A 20,272-nucleotide genomic window follows, 5' to 3' on the forward strand; every position below is an offset into this window, starting at 1 on the left:
GAAATTCGGAATTATGTCATGGCTTTAAAGCCTTCATGATAGGCTAATTGACATAATTTTGAGTCAATTGAGCAGGTGTACCTGTGGATGTATTCAAGCCTACTTCAAATTCAGTGCCTCTATGCTTGACTCATGGGGAAATCAAAAGAAATCAGCCAAGACCTCAGAAAAATAATTGTAGACCTCCACAAGTCTGTTCATCCTTGGAGCAATTTCCAAACGCTGAAGGTACCACGTTCATCTTTACAAACAATAGTGCGCAAGTATAAACACCATGGACCACGCAGCCATCATACTGCTCAGAAGAGACGCGTTCTGTCTCCTAGAGATGAACGTACCTTTGGTGTGAAAGGTGCAAATCCAACAAGAAACAACAGCGAATGACCCTTCACCGCGTTGGGAAAAGATGCTGTTCACTAAAAAGCAAACAATATACCTGAGATGCCCGAAAGGAGCATAACCCGGTAACCCTAGGAGCCGTAACTATGACTGAGATGGAGATAATCCATTGTCGTAACTCAGCTGACCTAAAAACCTAGCCAAACCGTATTTACTGAGATGCGAGAGCGTACCCCTGACCCCTGACCTAAACTATACTCGAGATTAAGGTAAACCGCCCTGACCTAAACTATACCTGAGATGCGATAAGGTAAACCTCCTGACCCCTGACCTAACTATACTGAGATGGAAAGGTAACCCCTGACCTAACTAATAACTGAGAACTGGAAAGGGTAACCACTGACCCACTGACCATAACCCTATAACCTGAGATGGAAGGAGGTAACCGCGAACCTAACCTATACTGAGCATCGCAGAGAGGTAACCCCTTGACCCCTGAAACCTAAACTATGACTTGGAACTGAGAAGGTAACCCAAACTGAACCCCTGCACCTAACTATACTGAGATGAGAGAGGCTAACCACAGCTCACCCCTTGACCACCCCTAACTATTTAACAGTGTAGTTTGGTGACGGTGTAATAACCTCTGCACCTACCCCCATATACTGAGATGGAGAGGTTAACCACCCTAGACCCCTAACAAACTATGACCTGAGATGGAGAGGGGGTAACCCCTGAACCCCTGACCCATAACTATACTGAGATTTGGAGCAGGTAACCCCTACCCCTGATCCTAACTTATTACTGAGGATGGAAAAAGTGGTAACCGGACCCTGCCCGTGCCAAATCGTAAATGTCCTCGAGGAAGGAACGTGAACTCTTAAGTTATACTAAGAATGGATTGAGAAGGATAATCCAACTATTGCTGTGGATAGAACCAAACCATACTGCAGATGGCAGAGGCCTGAACCCCTGACCCCTGACAGCTAACTTATTTTACTGAGATGGAAGAGGTAACCCCTGACCCCTGACCTAACTATACTGAGATGAAAGACAGGTAACCACCTGACCCTAACTAATACTGAGATCTGGAAAAGGTAACCCCTGACCTAACTATACTTGATATGGAAAGAGCTACCCCGACCCCTGACCTAACTATACTTGAGATGGAGCAGGTAACCCCTGAGCGCTCTTATCCAAGCTAAATACTGAGATGGAGAGGTAATCCCCTGGGACCCCTGATTAAACAGTAGCCTAAGTCCTCCCGTATACTGAGTAAGTGGACACCTGGAAACCCCTGAATCTGTTCCTTAACTATACTGAGTATGGGTACAAAGGTAACCCACTGAATCACTAACTATACTGAGATGGAGAGTAACCCCTTGAGCCTTTGGCTACACAATAGCTCATAACTGAGATGCGAGAGGGTTAGCCGGTCTGCCCCAAGCTGTTTAAAGGCACAGTCAACTTAGTGTATGTAAACTTCTGACCCACTGGAATTGTGATACGGTGAATTATAAGTGTCTGTAAACAATTGTTGGAAAAATTACTTGTGTCATGCACAAAACTATAGTTTGTTAACAAGAAATTTATGGAGTGGTTGAAAAACGAGTTCTAATGACTCCAARCTAAGTGTATGTAAACTTCCGACTTCAACTCTATATTCTCCCCAGGGGCGCAACTTTTGTTTTAGAAGTAGGGGGGACATAACCTGGCAGGGGTTCTCCCTCAGAATTTTGTCCCCGACTAAAAAGATCTTGGTCCACGATGAGTAGTCTTTTTTTTTGACCAATCGATTGATCAACATTTTAAAACATGTAGTTTTCTTTAGCCTATATAGACACACCCTATGTGTTTTTATAAAAGCAACTATATGTAGGCCTACTGAACTTGTCTGATGCTTTAAGCACGCTGTTTGATTAAATAATGAAGACAATCAACAAATTACAAATTACTCAAGAGGGAGCCAGAGATCAAGATAGCCTAACCAGAAGAAGAAAAAGTTCCCGACCCTCCTTCTCCTGCTGCTTTGCAGATTCTACCATTATGTTCCTGAAGTTGCCAGTAATAGGCTACACCCGGTGTCAGCAACCTTTTCCATTTGTAGTGCCAATTTAGCTTACCATTTCTACCAATCTGCGTGCCAATTATGATTTCATATGCACATTTTCATGGAACCGTTTTATTTAACTTATAATAGTCTTTGTATCTCAAAATCATTGTCTGTGGTTAATCTACATTCTATATCTAAATTAAAATACAAATCTACATTTATATTGCCATTGCCAACTATGTAATAATAATCTACATAAAGCCAACACATAAAAGCATTGCAGCCTGCAGGTAGAAAATATCCTAATAAAAATAAATATCTGATAAATCATATTGGCTATTCAGGGCCTGTCTGAAACATTTTATAAAACTTTCAACCTGGCCTACTCGCACTAGAAAACGTTAAACATTGTATGAAATATTTTGGGCACTCAGAGTTTCCCGCGCCAGTGAGCTCGGGACAGACACAGCCTTAGGCTATTTGTGCAAGGCTGAAGAAGTAATCAGGTATTTTATGACGTTTCCACTGGATCAGAGCATTACTTTTTCCCTTTAATGCCGAGTAGTTATGGAAAGGGAGAGAGCTGAAAATATTGTTCAAGTACTTTGAGGAACTATTGTCATTCTCAATTGATTCTAAAAATCTGACTTTGTTTACTTCCTGTTCGAGGTGAAGAAAAAATACTTTGAGAAGCTTCACAGCTTCTGAGTTAAGACAATCAGAAATACTATCAGACATCCACAAATGGAACATTTATAGGCCTACATTTGCATGCAGGCCAGGTAGCCTAGTCCTAATTCTARATGCGTAATCAGGTTCACGTCCTTACTCAACATTGACAGGAGTTTAAGCAAAAGACGATGAATAAATTGACAAAACTCATAAATGGAATGAAATTAACAAAAACTTGTTTCTTACAAGTGTAGCATAGTGTCACGATCGTGTGGAGGAGAGACGGACCCAAACGCAGCATGTGGAAAATAAGCCATCTTCTTTTATTATAACGACGAAGATGAAACGAAACACTTATACAAACTATACAAAAACAACAAACGACCGTGAAGCTACAAACGCAAGTGCACACACAAACTACTTACGTTCAACATAGACAATTCCCCACAAACAGCTAAAGCCTATGGTTGCCTTAAATATGGCTCCCAATCAGAGACAACAATAACCAGCTGTCTCTAATTGAGACCCAATTCAGGCAACCATAGACTTCCTAGGATACCTACACTCAACCATAGACACAGCTAGACTACTATACTAAACATAAACCCAACTACTCTAATAAACCCCTAAACCTTACAACCACCCTAGACACTACAAACAAACACATACATTCCCCATGTCACACCCTGACCTAACTAAAATAATTAAGAAAACAAAGAATACTAAGGCCAGGGCGTGACATAACCCCCCCTTAAGTGCGAACTCCGGGCGCACCAGCACATAGTCTAGGGGAGGGTCTGGTGGGCGTCCGTCCACGGCGGCGGCTCCGGCACTGGTCGTGGTCCCCACCCCACCATAGTCACTACCCGCTTTTTTAAACCCATGGAATAAGGGCAGCACCGGACTAAGAGGCAGCACCGGACTAAGGGGCAGCACCGGACTAAGGGCAGCCAGATAAGGGACCACCAGATAAGGGGCAGTACAGGATAAGGGGCAGCACCAGGATAAGGGCAGTCCGACTGAGGACGGCAGCTCCGGACTGAAGGGCAGCACCGGACTGAATGCGGGATCCTGGCTGGCTGGCTCTGGCGGATCCTGGCTGGCTGGCGGATCCTGGTTGGCCGGCTCTGGCGGATCCTGGCTGGACGGCTCTGGCGGATCCTGGCTGGACGGCTCTGGCGGATCCTGGCTGGCTGCTCATGGCTGGCTGACGGATCTGGCTGCTCATGGCTGGCTGACGATCTGCTGCTCATGGCTGGCTGACGATCTGGCTGCTCATGGCTGGCTGACGGATCTGGCTGCTCATGGCTGGCTGACGGATCTGGCTGCTCATGGCTGGCTGACGATCTGGCTGCTCATGGCTGGCTGACGATCTGCGCTCATGGCTGGCTGACGGTCTGGACGCTCATGGCTGCTGACGGCTCTGACGCTCATGGCTGGCTGACGGCTCTGGACGCTCATCTGGCTGACGGCTCTGGACGCTCATGCTGGCTACGCTCTGGACGTCATGGCTGGCTGGCGGTTCTGGCAGATCCTGTCTGGTTGGCGGCTCTGGCAGATCCTGTCTGGTTGGCGGCTCTGGCAGATCCTGTCTGGTTGCGGCTCTGGCAATCCTGTCTGGTTGCGGCTCTGGCAGATCCTGTCTGGTTGGCGGCTCTGGCAGATCCTGTCTGGTTGGCGGCTCTGGCAGATCCTGTCTGGTGGCGGCTGGTGTACCGGGCTGGGACACGCATCTCAGGCTAGTGCGGGGAGAAGGAACAGGGCATACTGGACCCTGGGGACGCACATTAGGCCTAGTGCGTGGTGCCGGAACTGGTGTACCGGGCTGGGGACACGCATCTCAGGGCTAGTGCGGGGAGCAGCAACAGGACGCACAGGACTCTGGGAACACACAGGAAGCTTGGTGCGTGGTACCGGACTGGAGACACGCACCATAGCTAGAATAGTGGAGGAGGAACAGGGCCACTGGACTCTCGAGGCACTATAGCCTGGTGCGTGGTACCAGGCTGAGGGCACGCCTCAGAAGAGTGCGGGAAGAAGGAACAGTGCGTACAGCTCAGGAGACGCACAGGAGGCTTCCAACCTTACCTGGTTGTATGCTCCCCATATCAACATCTCCTCTCTTCGCTCTCCTCCAATAACACCAACAACTCCTCAAATGTCTCATAATCTCCCATCCTTTCACTTTCTCCAATCTGTCAATAACTCCTCCACATTCTCCGACTCATACCTTCGTTTAGCAACTGCTCCTGATGGTAAGCACGGGGAACTGGCTCAATTCTCCCACTTGACCCAGCCACACTCCCGTGTGCCCTCCCCAAGAAATTTTTGGGGTAGCCTGTCGGGCTTCCAGCACTCTGCTTGATTTACGCTGCTTGGTCCCATGTTGGTGGGAATTCTGTCACGATCGTGTGGAGGAGAGACGGACCAAAACGCAGCATGTGAAAATAAGCCATCTTCTTTATTATACGACGAAGATAAACGAAACACTTATACAAACTATACAAAAACAACAAACGACCGTGAAGCTACAAACGCAAGTGCACACACAAACTACTTACGTTCAACATAGACAATTCCCACAAACAGCTAAGCCTACTAAGGCCAGGGCGTGACACATAGATTGTGTTCTGCAAACACTTGTCCAAAACCATAACCAAACACACATTGCAGATTAGACATTATGGGAATTAACAGTAAATGTAACTATTGCTGGTGATGTATGTAAGGGGAATTGATAGACACAGCAAACAATGAAGAACAATTTCAAGCAGAAATTTGCATCCTGTAGCACAAACTCAAAAAAGTTCTGGGACACTGTAAAGTCCATGGAGAATAAGACACCTCCTCCCAGCTGCCCACTGACTGAGGCTAGGAAACACTGTACCAACGATAAATCCACTAGAATTGAGAATTTCAATAAACATTTTTCTACGGCTGGCCTTGCTCTCCACTGGCTACCGCTACCCCGATCAACAGCCCTCCACCCCCACAGCACTCACCCAAGCCTCCCCCATTTCTCCTTCACCCAAATCCAGATAACTGATGTTCTGAAAGAGCTGCAAAATCTGGACCCCTACAAATCAGCCGGGCTAGACAATCTGGACCTCTCTTTCTACAATATCTGCCGAAATTGTTGCAACCCTATTACCAGTCTGTTCAACCTCTCTTTCGTATCGTCTGGGATTCCTAAAGATTGGAAAGCTGCCGCGGTCATCCCCTCTTCAAAGGGGAGACAGTCTAGACCCAAACTGCTACAGACCTATATCTATCCTACCCTGCCTTCTAAGTCTTCGAAAGCAAGTTAACAAACAGATTACCGACCATTTCGAATCCACCGTACCTTCTCCACTATGCAATCTGTTTCAGAGCTGGTCATGGGTGCACCTCAGCCACGCTCAAGGTCCTAAATGATATCATAACCGCCATCGATAAGAGACATTACTGTGCAGCCGTATTCATTGACCTGGCCAAGGCTTTCGACTCTGTCAATCACCACATTATTATCGACAGACTCAACAGCCTTGGTTTCTCAAATGATTGCCTCGCCTGGTTCACCAACTACGTCTCTGATAGAGTTCAGTGTGTCAAATCGGAGGCCTGTTGTCCGGACCTCTGGCAGTCTTTATGGGGTGCCACAAGAGTTCAATTCTCGGGCCGACTCTCTCTCAGTATACATCAATGATGTCGCTCTTGCTGCTGGTGATTCTCTGATCCACCCTACACAGCGACACCATTCTGTATACCTCTGGCCCTTCTTTGGACACTGTGTTAACTAACCCCCAGACGAGCTTCAATGCCATACAACTCTCCTTCCGTGGCATCCAACTGCTCTTAAATGCAAGTAAAACTAAATGCATGCTCTTCAACCGATCGATGCCTGCACCTGCCCGCACGTCCAGCATCACTACTCTGGATGATTCTGACTTAGAATATGTGGACAACTACAAATACCTAGGTGTCTGGTTAGACTGTAAACTCTCCTTCCAGACTCACATTAAGCATCTCCAATCCAAAATGAAATCTAGAATTAGCTTCCTATTTCGCAACTCAGCATCCTTCACTCATGCAGCCAAACATACCCTCGTAAAACTGACCATCCTACCGATCCTCGACTTCGGCGATGTCATTTACAAAATAGCCTCCAACACTCTACTCAACAAATTCGATGCAGTCTATCACAGTGCCATCCATTTTGTCACCAAAGCCCCATATACTACCCACCACTACCCACCACTGCGACCTCTCGTTGGCTGGCCCTCGCTTCATACTCGTCGCCAAACCCATTGGCTCCAGGTCATCTACAAGTCTCTGCTAGGTAAAGCCCCGCCTTATCTCAGRTCACTGGTCACCATAGCAGCACGCGCTCCAGCAGGCATATCTCACTGGTCACCCCCAAAGCTAATTCTTCCTTTGGCCGCCTTTTCTTCCAGTTCTCTGCTGCCAATGACTGGAAAGAACTGCAAAAATCACTGAAGCTGGAGACTCATATCTCCCTCACTAGCTTTAAGCACCAGCTGTCAGAGCAGCTCACAGATCACTGCACCTGTACATAGCCCATCCAACTACTTCATCCCCAAACTGTATTTATTTATTTATCTTGCTCCTTTGCACCCCAGTATCTCTACTTGCACATTCATCTTCTGCACATCTACCATTGCAGTGTTTAATTGCTATATTGTAATTACGTTTCTACCATGGCCTATTTATTGCCTTTACCTCCCTTATCCTACCTCATTTGCACATACTGTATATAGACTTTTTCCCCCCAACTTTATTATTGACTGTATGTTTGTTTACTCCATGTGTAACTCTGTGTTGTATGTGTCAAACTGCTTTGCTTTATCTTGGCCAGGTCGCAGTTGCAAATGAGAACTTGTTCTCAACTAGCCTACCTGGTTAAATAAAGGTGAAAGAAAAAAATGAAAAAAATAAATAAAAATGAAACAATGAATACCCACAAAATGGAGGGAGAGAGCGCATTCTGGAGACGTGCCTTGTGCATCTGAGCCACAATCCCCATATTCTTGGACCTTGGCATCCCCACGGCCTCCTCAGTGGTGGAAAAAGTATCCAATTGTCATACTTGAGTAAAAGTAAAGATACCTTAATAGAAAATAACTGAAGTAAAAGTGAAAGTCACCCAGTAAAATACTATTTGAGTAAAAGTCTAGAAAGCATTTGGTTTTAAATACACTTAATAATCAATAGTAAAAGTATAAATCATTTGAAATTCCATTTATATTAAGCAAACCAAATGGCACAATTGTTTTTGTACATTTTATTCATGGATAGCCGGCAGCACACTCCGACAATAATTTTCCAACAAAGCATTTGTGTTTAGTGAGTCTGCCAGATCAGAGGCAGGGATGTTCAGGGATGACCAGGGATGTTCTCTTGATAAATGCGTGAATTGGACCATGTTCCTGTCTTGCTAAGCATTTGTATTTGTATTTAGTATGAATCCCCGTTCCTGGGGTCCTGCAAAATTAAGGCAGTTTATACAATTTTAAAAACATTTGAATACATTCACAGATTTCACAACACACTGTGCCCTCAGGCATTCAAAATGTAACAAGTACCTTTGGGTGTCAGGGAAAATGTATATGGTGTAAAAAGTACATTATTTTCTTTAGGAATTTAGTGGAGTAAAAGTAAAAGTTGTCAAAACTATAAATAGCAAATTAAAGTACAGATACACCCAAAAAATTACTTAAGTAGTAGGCTACTTTAAAGTATTTTATACTTTAAAGTACTTTACACCACTGGGCCTCCTCAATGGATTAGTCCACTGAGACAGACCAAATCACACAGGTGTCTCGTGTGCCATGAAAATAATTGTTTTATTTGCGACTGTACGACAAAAAGAATTGAATGTTTTCAATACAGACCCCTTCTGTCAAACAGGCACCCAGACCTTATGCAAGTTGCACAGTATACCCTTAATCTTGTAATACATKAAATCTATTGATACACAATTTGACATTTCTGCCATTCATTCTGACATTGTGGTAGGATAACCAACCTTCCAATTAATGGCAATGCATTTATTAGCCACTATAAATGCTAGGTTACATAGTTTCTTCTTATAACAGTCTCCAGTATCAACATTTCCAAGCAAACAAAAACAGGGATAAGAATCTGTAGACCTGCTGAGGTAAAATAAATAAATCAAATCTAGTGAATCTAATAAATCAAATCATACTCTTTGCCAGAATTCAGCCAGCCTCACAAGATCATAACATATGCAAATATGTCCCCTTTTGTGTTTTACACATCCAGCAGACGAATTACATTTCTGAGGGCATGATATTCAGTTTCACTGGCATATAGGATGTTCTATGGATGGTCTTAAAGTGCAGTCATTTATGTCTGAGATGATATGAACATGWCTGCGCATTCAAACATATCTGTATCCATTCATCTTCATCAATATTGTGCTGTGTGCTGACTGTGCGCCATGACAGAGTAGCCTGTAGAGCTGTTTATACTGTGTCAGTATGAAAAGTACTGAATTTGCTAAGGAAACTGACAGATCAATAACGTTACATTGCTATACTGACTCTAATAAAAACTCACATTGCGCTGTCAAAAAATGTCAGTATATTCGTCTTCAATCGTTTGGCCACTGGTTTCATCGTTTGATTCYGGTCTAGTGTGATTGAGGCAAAAATAATACATACATTTAGTCAGCAAGCTAGCTAACYTTAGCCAACTTTTGGCTASCTCTAATGTTACATTACTGCCCGAAAACTAGCCAAGTTAATTTACTTCTGTTGAAACGGGACAAAAACATTTCCATACACACAACAGCTGTTAGATACTGCTATCTGACAGATAGCTAGAGGCTAGAGCTGAACTGGCTGTGGTAGCTACTAGCTAGTTCATTCTCTTCAGACAGAACTTCAGGCGAGAGGGGATTGAACATTAGCTAACGTTACATGTCAGTTACACTACTAGCTCAGCACTGGTAATYAATCATRTTTTCCTTTTAGTCTAAGCAACAGTTATTTCGACAGCTACATCAGTCAAATAAAGAGTAACCAGTTTCTGCTCTGCTTGCTTTTACAACTCTGGAAAAAAAGGGGCAACACAGAGAGAGCCGCTGCAGACAGTAGSACTGTGCTGGTCACTCACTTGTCCGCATAATCTGTGGTGTCCGCATGGTTCTAAAGCACACCATTCCCGCTTTTTTTGTATCACAGTGCAAAAATAAAAATGTCCCCGTGAAATTGAAAGTTGAGCCCCTGATTCTCCCTAACAGCCTTCTCCTTGACAGAGACTGAGAGTGTGTGTTGAACCACAGGCCTGAGAGTAAGAGCTCATCTGTGTGTTCAGTGTGTGAGGGTCAGGGGTTGGGTTTTCAGGATGACTCTATATGACGAGCAGTGTGAGAGAGGGAGAGCGGGGGAGGGGGGGCGTGTTTCTGTGTATGTGTTTGTGAGTGAGAGTCATTTAGCTAAAACAAAAAAGCTGCCTGATAAGAGTCCCTGGAGTGGGTTGTCTGCTTCTAATCACCCTCCCCCACAAACACCCAGCAAATCACGTTCCTGCAAACCCCTTCATCTCCCCTCTCTTAATTGGCAAGCTGGCACCCCTTCTCCCATGGTTGTTACGAGACAGACAGGGTATCACTGAAGGCGCTATCACTCCTGGTGTGGGGACATCTGTCTTCCACCCACAGGCAATAGAGTGACACACAGTGGAGGTGTTCTTATTTGGGCTGCTATCTGGGAAAACACACACACACGCATGCACACAGCTCTGTCAGGGATTCCTGCCTTCACAGCGCTCCTCGTGAACAGTGGAACTCGATGTTTAGTATCTTCTCTCGTAGCCAGTGTAACCCTGTTTGACCTTGRGTGTTGCTTCGTCCACTGTGTTCACTAAAGGTTCCAGGTCTCACGTGTGTGTGTTTGGCCAGCAGATTCAAATAATCAAAGCTGGATGATTAGTTGATTATTTGAATCAGCTGTGTAGTGCTACGGCAAAAAAACAAAACTGAGTTTGGGAAACGCTGGTCTAACCCTTATTTGTGTGTGTTCTCCTGTGTGTCAGATGTATCAGCTGTCTGAGCACCAGGTGGAGGTGTTACTGGGACCAGGACAGCCACTCTTGCCTCTCCTCGAAAGACGACTCCAAACATAGCCTGCTAGAGGTGAGTTAGCCCTCTGTTAAACCACTCCGGGTCAGAAACACTGGCTAGTTTAGAAGTAGCTCTATTAGTTACAGATCGAGGATCCATTCCCCACTAGTCCCAACCTTAAACATTAGCGGGGGAAATGTCAAACTAAACCCTAGATCGATGGCAACCAATCAGAAGCTCCTATGATGATCTCAGTCCATTCTGATTTGGCCTCGTGTAACATTCCGGCCAGTCATACCAGGTTAAAGCTATCTTACTGTTGTCAGCCATTTTTGAAGCAGCCCATAAAACACAGGGYGACATGGTTAACAGACTCCTAACAGGATAATGGGCCATGTTAAAGCCTCTCTGACCTTCTCAGGGCTCTCTCTCTCCCAGTTCTTCGTGGTGGTGGCTTTTTGATAGGCCCCGTGGAACCAGTGTGAAGAATAGGCTCACTGTTTCACCGTTTTTCCTGTCTACTGTACAGTGCCGTATAATGGTGCCCTGGTGTATAGTTAGTGTGTATGGTGCCAGAGTGGGAGCTGCTTTCATCTGAACATGTTTGTTAGTAATGATGTTTTTAAAATGGTCCAAATCTGGCATGGAGGACTGATCTCAATATTAAACCTCTTTTGAGATGTAAAAATCTCAGTCAAACTTTAATTGTTGTGAGAACAGCTATCCCTTTAAGTAGTGTTATGTTACGGCAGGAAATGCTCGTTATGTTCATTGAAGCTATCACAACCCKTTAGACACACTACTCACCTCCTCTGAGCATACCTAGGTTCTGACAGCATCACTGCTGTGGTACAGCCAGCCACCCCTCTCTCATACTGCCTTTGGTGAAGCAAAGTTGCCCTGCCACTGTTTGGATCCCCACGCACAGTCTGATTGAGTCCATAGAAACTGGTGTACTCTGAAGGAGTGTGGTTGGGTGAGTCAGAGTGAGCTTGGCTCTGTTAGTCTGTTAGCTGGACATAACATTTTTTAAGTCTGGTTTTCTTGAGCCCCATCCTGCCATTATTCCGCCATCTTTGCCTTCCGGTGTGCCTGTTTTTCTAATCCCTCACCAACCCTCCATTTTAGGATGTTGTTTCACTCTGAGTAGAGCGGAGCTTCACCCTCTCATTTCCTCCTCCTCCTCTCAGCTACATAAACAGGACAGGTATTTTTGGAAGCGGATGTCTGCAGGGGAAGCATTGTTTTTTTTTAACCCCTGAGTGTGTGTGTGTGTCACTTCCTGTCCCCCAGAATGCTACTTTCTGTCCAAGTCTTGTGGCAAAGAATGTTGCACCTTCGCCCTCGGGGATGACCCAGAACTTCACCCTGTTCKTAGACAACGTGGTACAGGTACACTATACAGTAGCCCCTGTTAAATTCTATACTAAATGTGGTACAGCCAGATAGGAGTGAAGTGATTCAGGCTCTTAGAGGGAGATTCGTGGGAATGATAGTGAACCCCTCAGTGGTTGCTCTTTGGGAATGAGCTGAGACATCTGCAGTAACTGCAATGAAGAGGTTAGAATCAGAATGATGAATGGCTTTATCTCCTCACTTATTTGAAACACCTTTTAGCCGTCTGTTACCACCAGGTTCTCTGATATCTTATCTCTCAGTAGATATACAGGCATTCACAGACATATGGAGACTTTCAACGAACACATAGCAATCTTTAGTACTATTTGCCATATCTTTTCACTTTGAGACACTTTTTACCTTCAGACACTGATCTCAGATCAGTCTGTATAACCCGAATCCTAACCTCAATTTATTGGAGGAAAAAAGTGATGAGGGTCTGACTCTGTTAGCTTGTGACATTCCATCTCTGACTAGTTGCCAGGTCTGGTCAGTCGTAACTATAACCCTGTGCCCTTTCACACACTCTCTGACTGGGTTTCTATGGCGACAGACAGTTAGTCACACACACATACACACACACACACACACACACACACACACACACACACACACACAGTTTATTGGCATAGATATAATCAACCTTTGATAGCTGTTATTATTTCCTTTCAGTTGTTTGAACAATGTCATCAGCTTTGCTGTGAGTCAGATGTATATGTGTTGTAAAGTATAGAAAAGGAGGTCTCATACTACAGTGGGAAGACCAAACTAGCTTGACCTGGCATTCCTTGCTATTATTTAGCTTGTTTAAACATGTCTCTATGCCTCAAATTGGCATATAGTCTATCTGGGGCAAAGAACGCAATGACTATTCAGAGAAGATCTTTATGAATCAGGGAAACATAGTCGAAAGCAGAAGGAAAATAAACAATGTAATGTGAAAGGGTAAATGTTTTACAGTTCAAAGCACCACAGTCATATACTTTTTTTAAATATATTATTTTAGCCTTTATTTAGCAAGTCAGTTAAGAACAAATTCTTATTTACAATGACTGCCTACCCCGGCCAAACCCGGATGACYCTGGGCCAATTGTGCGCCGCCCTATGGGACTCCCAATCATGGCCAGATGTGATACATCCTGGATTCGAACCAGGCACTGTAGTGACGCCTCTTGCACTGAGATGCAGTGCCTTACAKTGCTGTGCCACTCGGGAGCCCGAGTGACTTATTCTGGCCTATTATAACATGTTAAATCGATCCATATGTAACTGTTCATACATACCTTATGACTGACTACAAGCACTTTGAGTAGACTGACTGCACTTCTCTTCCTGACATGTACACTATTACACACAGAATGTGTGGACGTATCTCCTGATGTTTTGGCTGAAATGTGAATTCATAGTGAACCCCTCTGCATCCCAGATGAGTTGCTGAGGTAGGGGACTTTACCGTCCAGATGTTGATGAATATGATGAATTATTAATAGATTCTAAATTCTGCCTGGCAGGGACAATTATCCTGGGCTATTTAGATGTTTTGCATTCCTCCGCTCCCAGGGTTGTCAATGGTTACCAACTATTCAGGAGGACAGAGTTCTCTCCCAGCCAGGTCCTTGTTATCGTTTCTCATATGACACTCTATTCCCTACATAGTGCYTGTACACTCATGAACCATTTAACATTAGCCCTGATCGACTAATAGGTATGTTAGCTCAACTAAACGAAACAGCCACCATGCTGATAATGGAACTAGAYGAAGTGCACACTCTGAATAAAGAGACACTATTTGTAGCTCCAAAACAAACTATTGTGAATATATGGAGTTTTCTGGSTGCCAGGCTGTTGCTTTAGCTAACTTGTCGCTTTCTTGCCAATGTTCTCTTGCCAATGTTTGGCATGACATTTCCAAAGCAGCTGGCTGAAGCAGAAACAGATTGGCATCTAAGCTGCAGGACTAGCTAGGATGAGGAAAATAAAGACATAACAAGATGTGTAAACCCCAAAATGTGTCCCCATAAACCCTGTTTCCCTGGGTGAWGTCAGACTGTGCCTCCCCTCTGATTGGTTTCTAAATGAAATGTCATTGCTATGACGACATGGCTGTATTGTTTTGTTCCTTAGGGGGAGGAGCTAGAGTGTGACTTTGGGAACGAGCAGCGGTATGATTTCCGATGGCTGGAGGACAGCTCAGGGGTCAAGTGCAGTGGAGTGACGGTGAGTACAACCAATCATGTTCCAAGAGTAGCTGTCACGCAACACAATCTTTGTAAAGGGCCAATAAGAAATAAGCTGTTTAGTGTATGGACAATTGAAGCCATGCTTACTGGTAGTGTATGGTGAAATGGCCAATCAGCGGGCTTGTCTCTCTTACCATATAGCTAACCACTGTGGAGAGGAGTCAGGTGTTTCAGCTCAATCTGCGTAGAAAGGGACACCTGGACAAATACATCGACAGCCCTAAACCCATGACAGGTATGAGCGCATGCACGCACACACACACACACATTTGTCTTACTATCCTTGTGTGGACCAAAACATTTATTCCCGTTCAAAATCTTATTTTCCCTAAACTTAACCCTAACACCAAACCCCTAACCCTGAACCTAACCCTATCTCCTAAACCTAACACTCATTCTAACCCTAACCCTAAACATAACCCCTAAAATAGCCTCTTTCCTTGTGAGGACCCAAAATATCCTTTGTTTTGCTATCTTGTTTTGCTACCTTAAAACCACATGCACACACACACACACACACACACACACACACACACACACACACACACACACACACACACAACACACACACACACACACAACACAACACACCACACACACACACACACCACACACACACACACACACACACACACACACACACACACACACGCACGCCACTCCCAGATGCCAGCATATTCTCAAAGTTAACAGGCCATGTGTTTACCATGTGAGCCCTTAGAGCAGAAGAACAGCCCTGGCCCACAGCCAGAAATACGGCATACTTTATTACAAGATTGATGCTTCATACCGTGCTCAGTCATCAAAACACACACACAAGCGCACGTGATTTCTCTATGGGAGGTGCTGGAACATGGACATGCTCATCTGTTTCTCTTTTTTCTGTTCATATGTCTGTCCTCTCAGTTTTTCTGGGTTTATTTTTATTATGCTGAAAATATTTTTTATCCAAAAGCATCTGACATAGGCTCAGTATAATATATTCAGCCCATACGGTTACGTGATGTAGCCTGTATGTTGCTAGCATGCTGTATTGTAATAATAAAGCTCTCTCCCTCTCCCTCTCCCTCCCCCTTTTTCTCTCTCAGTGGAGGTGTATAACTGTGGGGTGGGCAATGGGGACTGTTCCCAGTGTTGGGGACGTGAGAACTGGGACATCTGTGTGGCTGGTGTGACAAAGCTGTAGACCAGGAATGACTGCCAGAATATGAATAGCCAGTGTCCTGACCCCGAGATACCAAGGTAGGAATGACACACACACACACACACACACACACACCACACACACACACACACAACACACAACACACACACAACAACACACACACACACATCATGTCCCATCCGCAAGATCCATAAGACTGAACCTATACTCTAGTGTACAGTGGTTCTTCCTTTAAAGTTGTGTCATACTGCAGCACACCTTGCAGGCTGCCGCAGAATTCTATGGTACTTTATTTAATTGTCAGCATTGTTGCCATTAATGTTAGTTAGTGCTAGTTTGACCACCAGAGGGCATTTTTGAGAAGCATTTGACAGTTCTTAATATTGGTTGTACCTTTTTTTGTGAGAACATAGTATATGGGATTGATTTTAAGAAATGTAGTTTAATTAATTGATTAAGATTATGGTGTTTTTATTCCAAGAAAAACGAAAACAAAAACCCTGAGGGTTTCCGTTAGGACAATATGGCGCTGTACAACGTGACCGGTCGGGAGTAGGCTGACCAAGAGCAAAATAATCCTAACATTTCCACACCCTAATTGTAGGCTAACAATACCAAACGGAGATTTTGTGAAAATTAAATTGAATTGATTTATCAAAAACCAGTCCCATTCCTTTCTCAGAGCAGCGTGAAACGGTGCTGAAATAGTTCACCACACGCGGGTAGGCTATTGCTTCAAATCCTATAATAACAATTGATGACTTTGGGTGTTCCAGTAAGCAACAATTTGTTGCCTTCAATAGCAACTTTATTCTGAAAAATGTATCCGTAACTCTGCCAAGCCTACAAACAAAGATGAACTGGTGAAGGCCATCAAGACGTTTTGGCTTGAGAAACTGATGATGCAACATTCCAACAAATTCAACAAATATTGATCTTTTCATCTCAGCAAGGTTTTACACGTGGTCGTGGAGCTGGGGTGTACTGTACAGAAGTTGAAATAAACATCTGCATTTTGAAAGTTTTTTTAATTGTTCTTTTATGAACGAAAGCATAAAGATGTTGATGAGCAGTTACTCTGTAAAACTTTAGAGTACTTAAGCATCAAATAAATTGCAAGTTGGGAGGAATTTCACACCAACAGTAGCCGGGCTATTAACTAATCGTTGGATAACAGATCGGCCTCTCGGAAACTCATTAAGAGGCGGCTTCTATCTTCAATATGATTTAAATGCACAATGTCACAAATAATTGAAAACACACAACATGAGCAGATTAACTTGGTAAAAAATGATGATATTTTGGAGAAGATTTCATTTCAAATGACCGAAAGTGAGCGATTGTAATCTGACTAAAGGGGAAAAGGCCGTTCTTGAACATGGGTGAGACATTCTTACTCATTTGTAAATAAAGACAGTTTGATCTATAGAATTATTTATTGCGGTTTTTAGAGGGAGAGAAACCAAAAGCCACCATGTCAAGCGAATTCACGCATTGTATTTACACAAGTTCTCTCTTAACTCTAGAACCACTGACAGTTTTTGTTGTTGTTGCCGATGCAGGACTCTAGTGCCAGAGGAGAGACTCTCAGAAAACACTAATTAATTAATTGCCACAGTTAAGACTACTGTAATGATTCCCTGATGGGAAATCAAATCAAATCAAAGTTTATTTATCACGTGCCGTGAATGCTTACAGTGAAATGCTTACTTACAGGCTCTAACCAACAGTGCAATTTCAAAAAAAAATGTTTTAGTATTAGGTGAACAATAGGTAAGTAAAGAAATAAAAACAACAGTAAAAAGACAGTGAAAAATAACAGTAGCGAGGCTATATACAGTAGCGAGGCTATAACAGTTACAAGGCTATATACAGGCATGATAAACAGAGAGTAGCAGTAGCGTAAAAGAGGGTTAGCGAGTGGTGGGTGGCGGGACACAATGCAGATAGCCCGGTTAGCCAATGTGCGGGGGCACTGGTTGGTCGGGCTAATTGAGGTAGTATGTGCATGAATTAGGGCCTTCCCCTGACATTGCCTGGTGTAGAGGTCCTGGATCCCAGGCAGCTTAGCCACAGTGATGTACTGGGCCATACGCACTACCCTCTGTGTTGCCTTGCGGTCGGAGGCCGAGCAATTGCCGTACCAGGCAGTGATGCAACCGGTCAGGATGCTCTCGATGTTGCAGCTGTAGAACCTTTTGAGGATCTCACGACCCATCCAAATCTTTTTAGTTTCCTGAGGGGGAATAGGCTTTTTCGTGCCCTCTTCACGACTGTCTTGGTGTGTTTGAACCATTCTAGTTTGTTGCTGATGTGGACACCAAGGAACTTGAAGCTCTCAATGTGCTCCATTACAGCCCCATGATGAGAAGGGGGTGTGCTCAGTCATCCTTTTCCTGTAGTTCACAATCATCTCCTTAGGCTTGGTTACGTTAAGGGATAGGTTGTTATTCTGGCACCACCCGGCCAGGTCTCTGACCTCCTCCCTGTAGGCTGCCTCGTCATTGTCGGTGATCAGGCCTATCACTGTTGTGTCGTCTGCAAACTCAATGATGGTGTTGGAGTTGTGCCTGGCCATGCAGTTGTGAGTGAACAGGGAGTACAGGAGGGGACTGAGCACGCACCCCTGAGGGACTCCAGTGTTGAGGATCACCATGGCAGATGTGTTGCTACCTACCCTCACCACCTGGAGGCGGCCCGTCAGGAAGTCCAGGATCCAGTTGCAGAGGGAGCTGTTTAGTCCCAGGATCCTTAGCTTAGTGATGAGCTTTGAGGGTACTATGGTGTTGAACGTTGAGTTGTAGTCAATGAATAGCATTCTCACGTAGGTGTTCCTTTTGTCCAGGTGGGAAAGGGCAGTGTGGAGTGCAATAGAGATTGCATCATCTGTGGATCTGTTTGGGCAGTATGCAAATTGGAGTGGGTTTAGGGTTTCTGGGATAATGGTGTTGATGTGAGCCATTACCAGCCTTTCAAAGTACTTCATGTCTACGGACTTGAGTGCTACGGGTCTGTAGTAATTTAGGCAGGTTGCTTTCGTGTTCTTGGGCACAGGGACTATGGTGATTTGCTCGAAACATGTTGGTAATACAGACTCAATTATGGACATGTTGAAAATGTCATTGAAGACACCTGCCAGTTGGCCAGCACATGCCCGGAGCACACGTCCTGGTAATCCGTCTGGCCCCACAGCCCTGTGAATGTTGACCTGTTTTGTAGATCTTACTCACGTCGGCTACAGAGAGCGTGATCACACAGTCGTCCGGAACAGCTGATGCTCTCATGCATGCCTCAGTGTTGCTTGCCTCGAAGCGAGCATAGAAGTGGTTTGGCTCGTCTGGTAGGCACGTGTTACTGGGCAGCTCGCAGCTGTGCTTCCTTTGTAGTCTGTAATAGTTTGCAAGCCCTGCCGCATAAGACGAGCGTCGGAGCCGGTGTAGTACGATTCAATCTTAGCCCTGTATTGACGCTTTGCCAGTTTGATGGTTCGTCGGAGGGCATAGCAGGATTTCTCATAAGCTTCCGGGTTAGAGTCCCGCACCTTGAAAACGGCAGCTCTACCCTTTAGCTCAGTGCGAATGTTGCCTGTAATCCATGTCTTCTGGTTGGGATATGTACGTAGGGTSACTGTGGGGACGYTGTCATCGATGCATTTATTGATAAAGCCAGTGACTGATGTGGTGTACTTCTCAATGCCATCGGAAGAAACCCAGAACATGTTCCACTCTGTGATAGCAAAACAGTCCTGTAGTTTAACATCTGCTTCATCTGACCACTTTGAGTCACTGGTGCTTCCTGCTTTAATTTTTGCTTGTAAGCAGGAATCAGGAGGATAGAATTGTGGTCGGATTTACCAAATGGAGGGCGAGGGAGAGCTTTGTAGGCGTCTCTGTGTGTGGAGTACAGGTGATCTATAATTTTTTTCCCTCTGGTTGCACATTTAACATGTTGATAGAAATTTGGTAGAACTGATTTCAGTTTCCCTGCATTAAAGTCTCCGGCCACTAGAAGCACCGTCTCTGGGTGAACGGTTTCCTGTGTGCTTATTTCCTTATACAGCTGACGGAGTGCGGTTTTAGTGCCAGCATCTGTCTGTGGTTGTAAATAAACAGCCACGAAAAGTGTAGCTGAAAACTCTCTAGGCAAWTGGTGTGGTCTGCATTTTATCTCAAGATACTCTACTTCAGGCGAGCAAAATCAGATTTCGTGCGCCAGCTGTTGTTTACAAATATGCACAGACCACACCCCCCTCGTCTTACCGAGTGTGCTGTTCTATCTTGCCGGTGCAACGTATATCCCGCTAGCTGAATATCCATGTC

General features: G+C 44.6%; 1 pseudogene; it reads left to right on the top strand.

The window, feature by feature from the left end:
* LOC111966191 (plexin-D1-like) overlaps positions 1–16,018 on the top strand; it is a 49,704-nt pseudogene extending 33,686 nt beyond the window's left edge.
* Positions 16,019–20,272: the final 4,254 nt, after the last annotated feature.

This window comes from Salvelinus sp. IW2-2015, linkage group LG7, assembly GCF_002910315.2.
Source record: "Salvelinus sp. IW2-2015 linkage group LG7, ASM291031v2, whole genome shotgun sequence".
In the NCBI taxonomy this organism is placed as follows: domain Eukaryota; kingdom Metazoa; phylum Chordata; class Actinopteri; order Salmoniformes; family Salmonidae; genus Salvelinus; species Salvelinus sp. IW2-2015.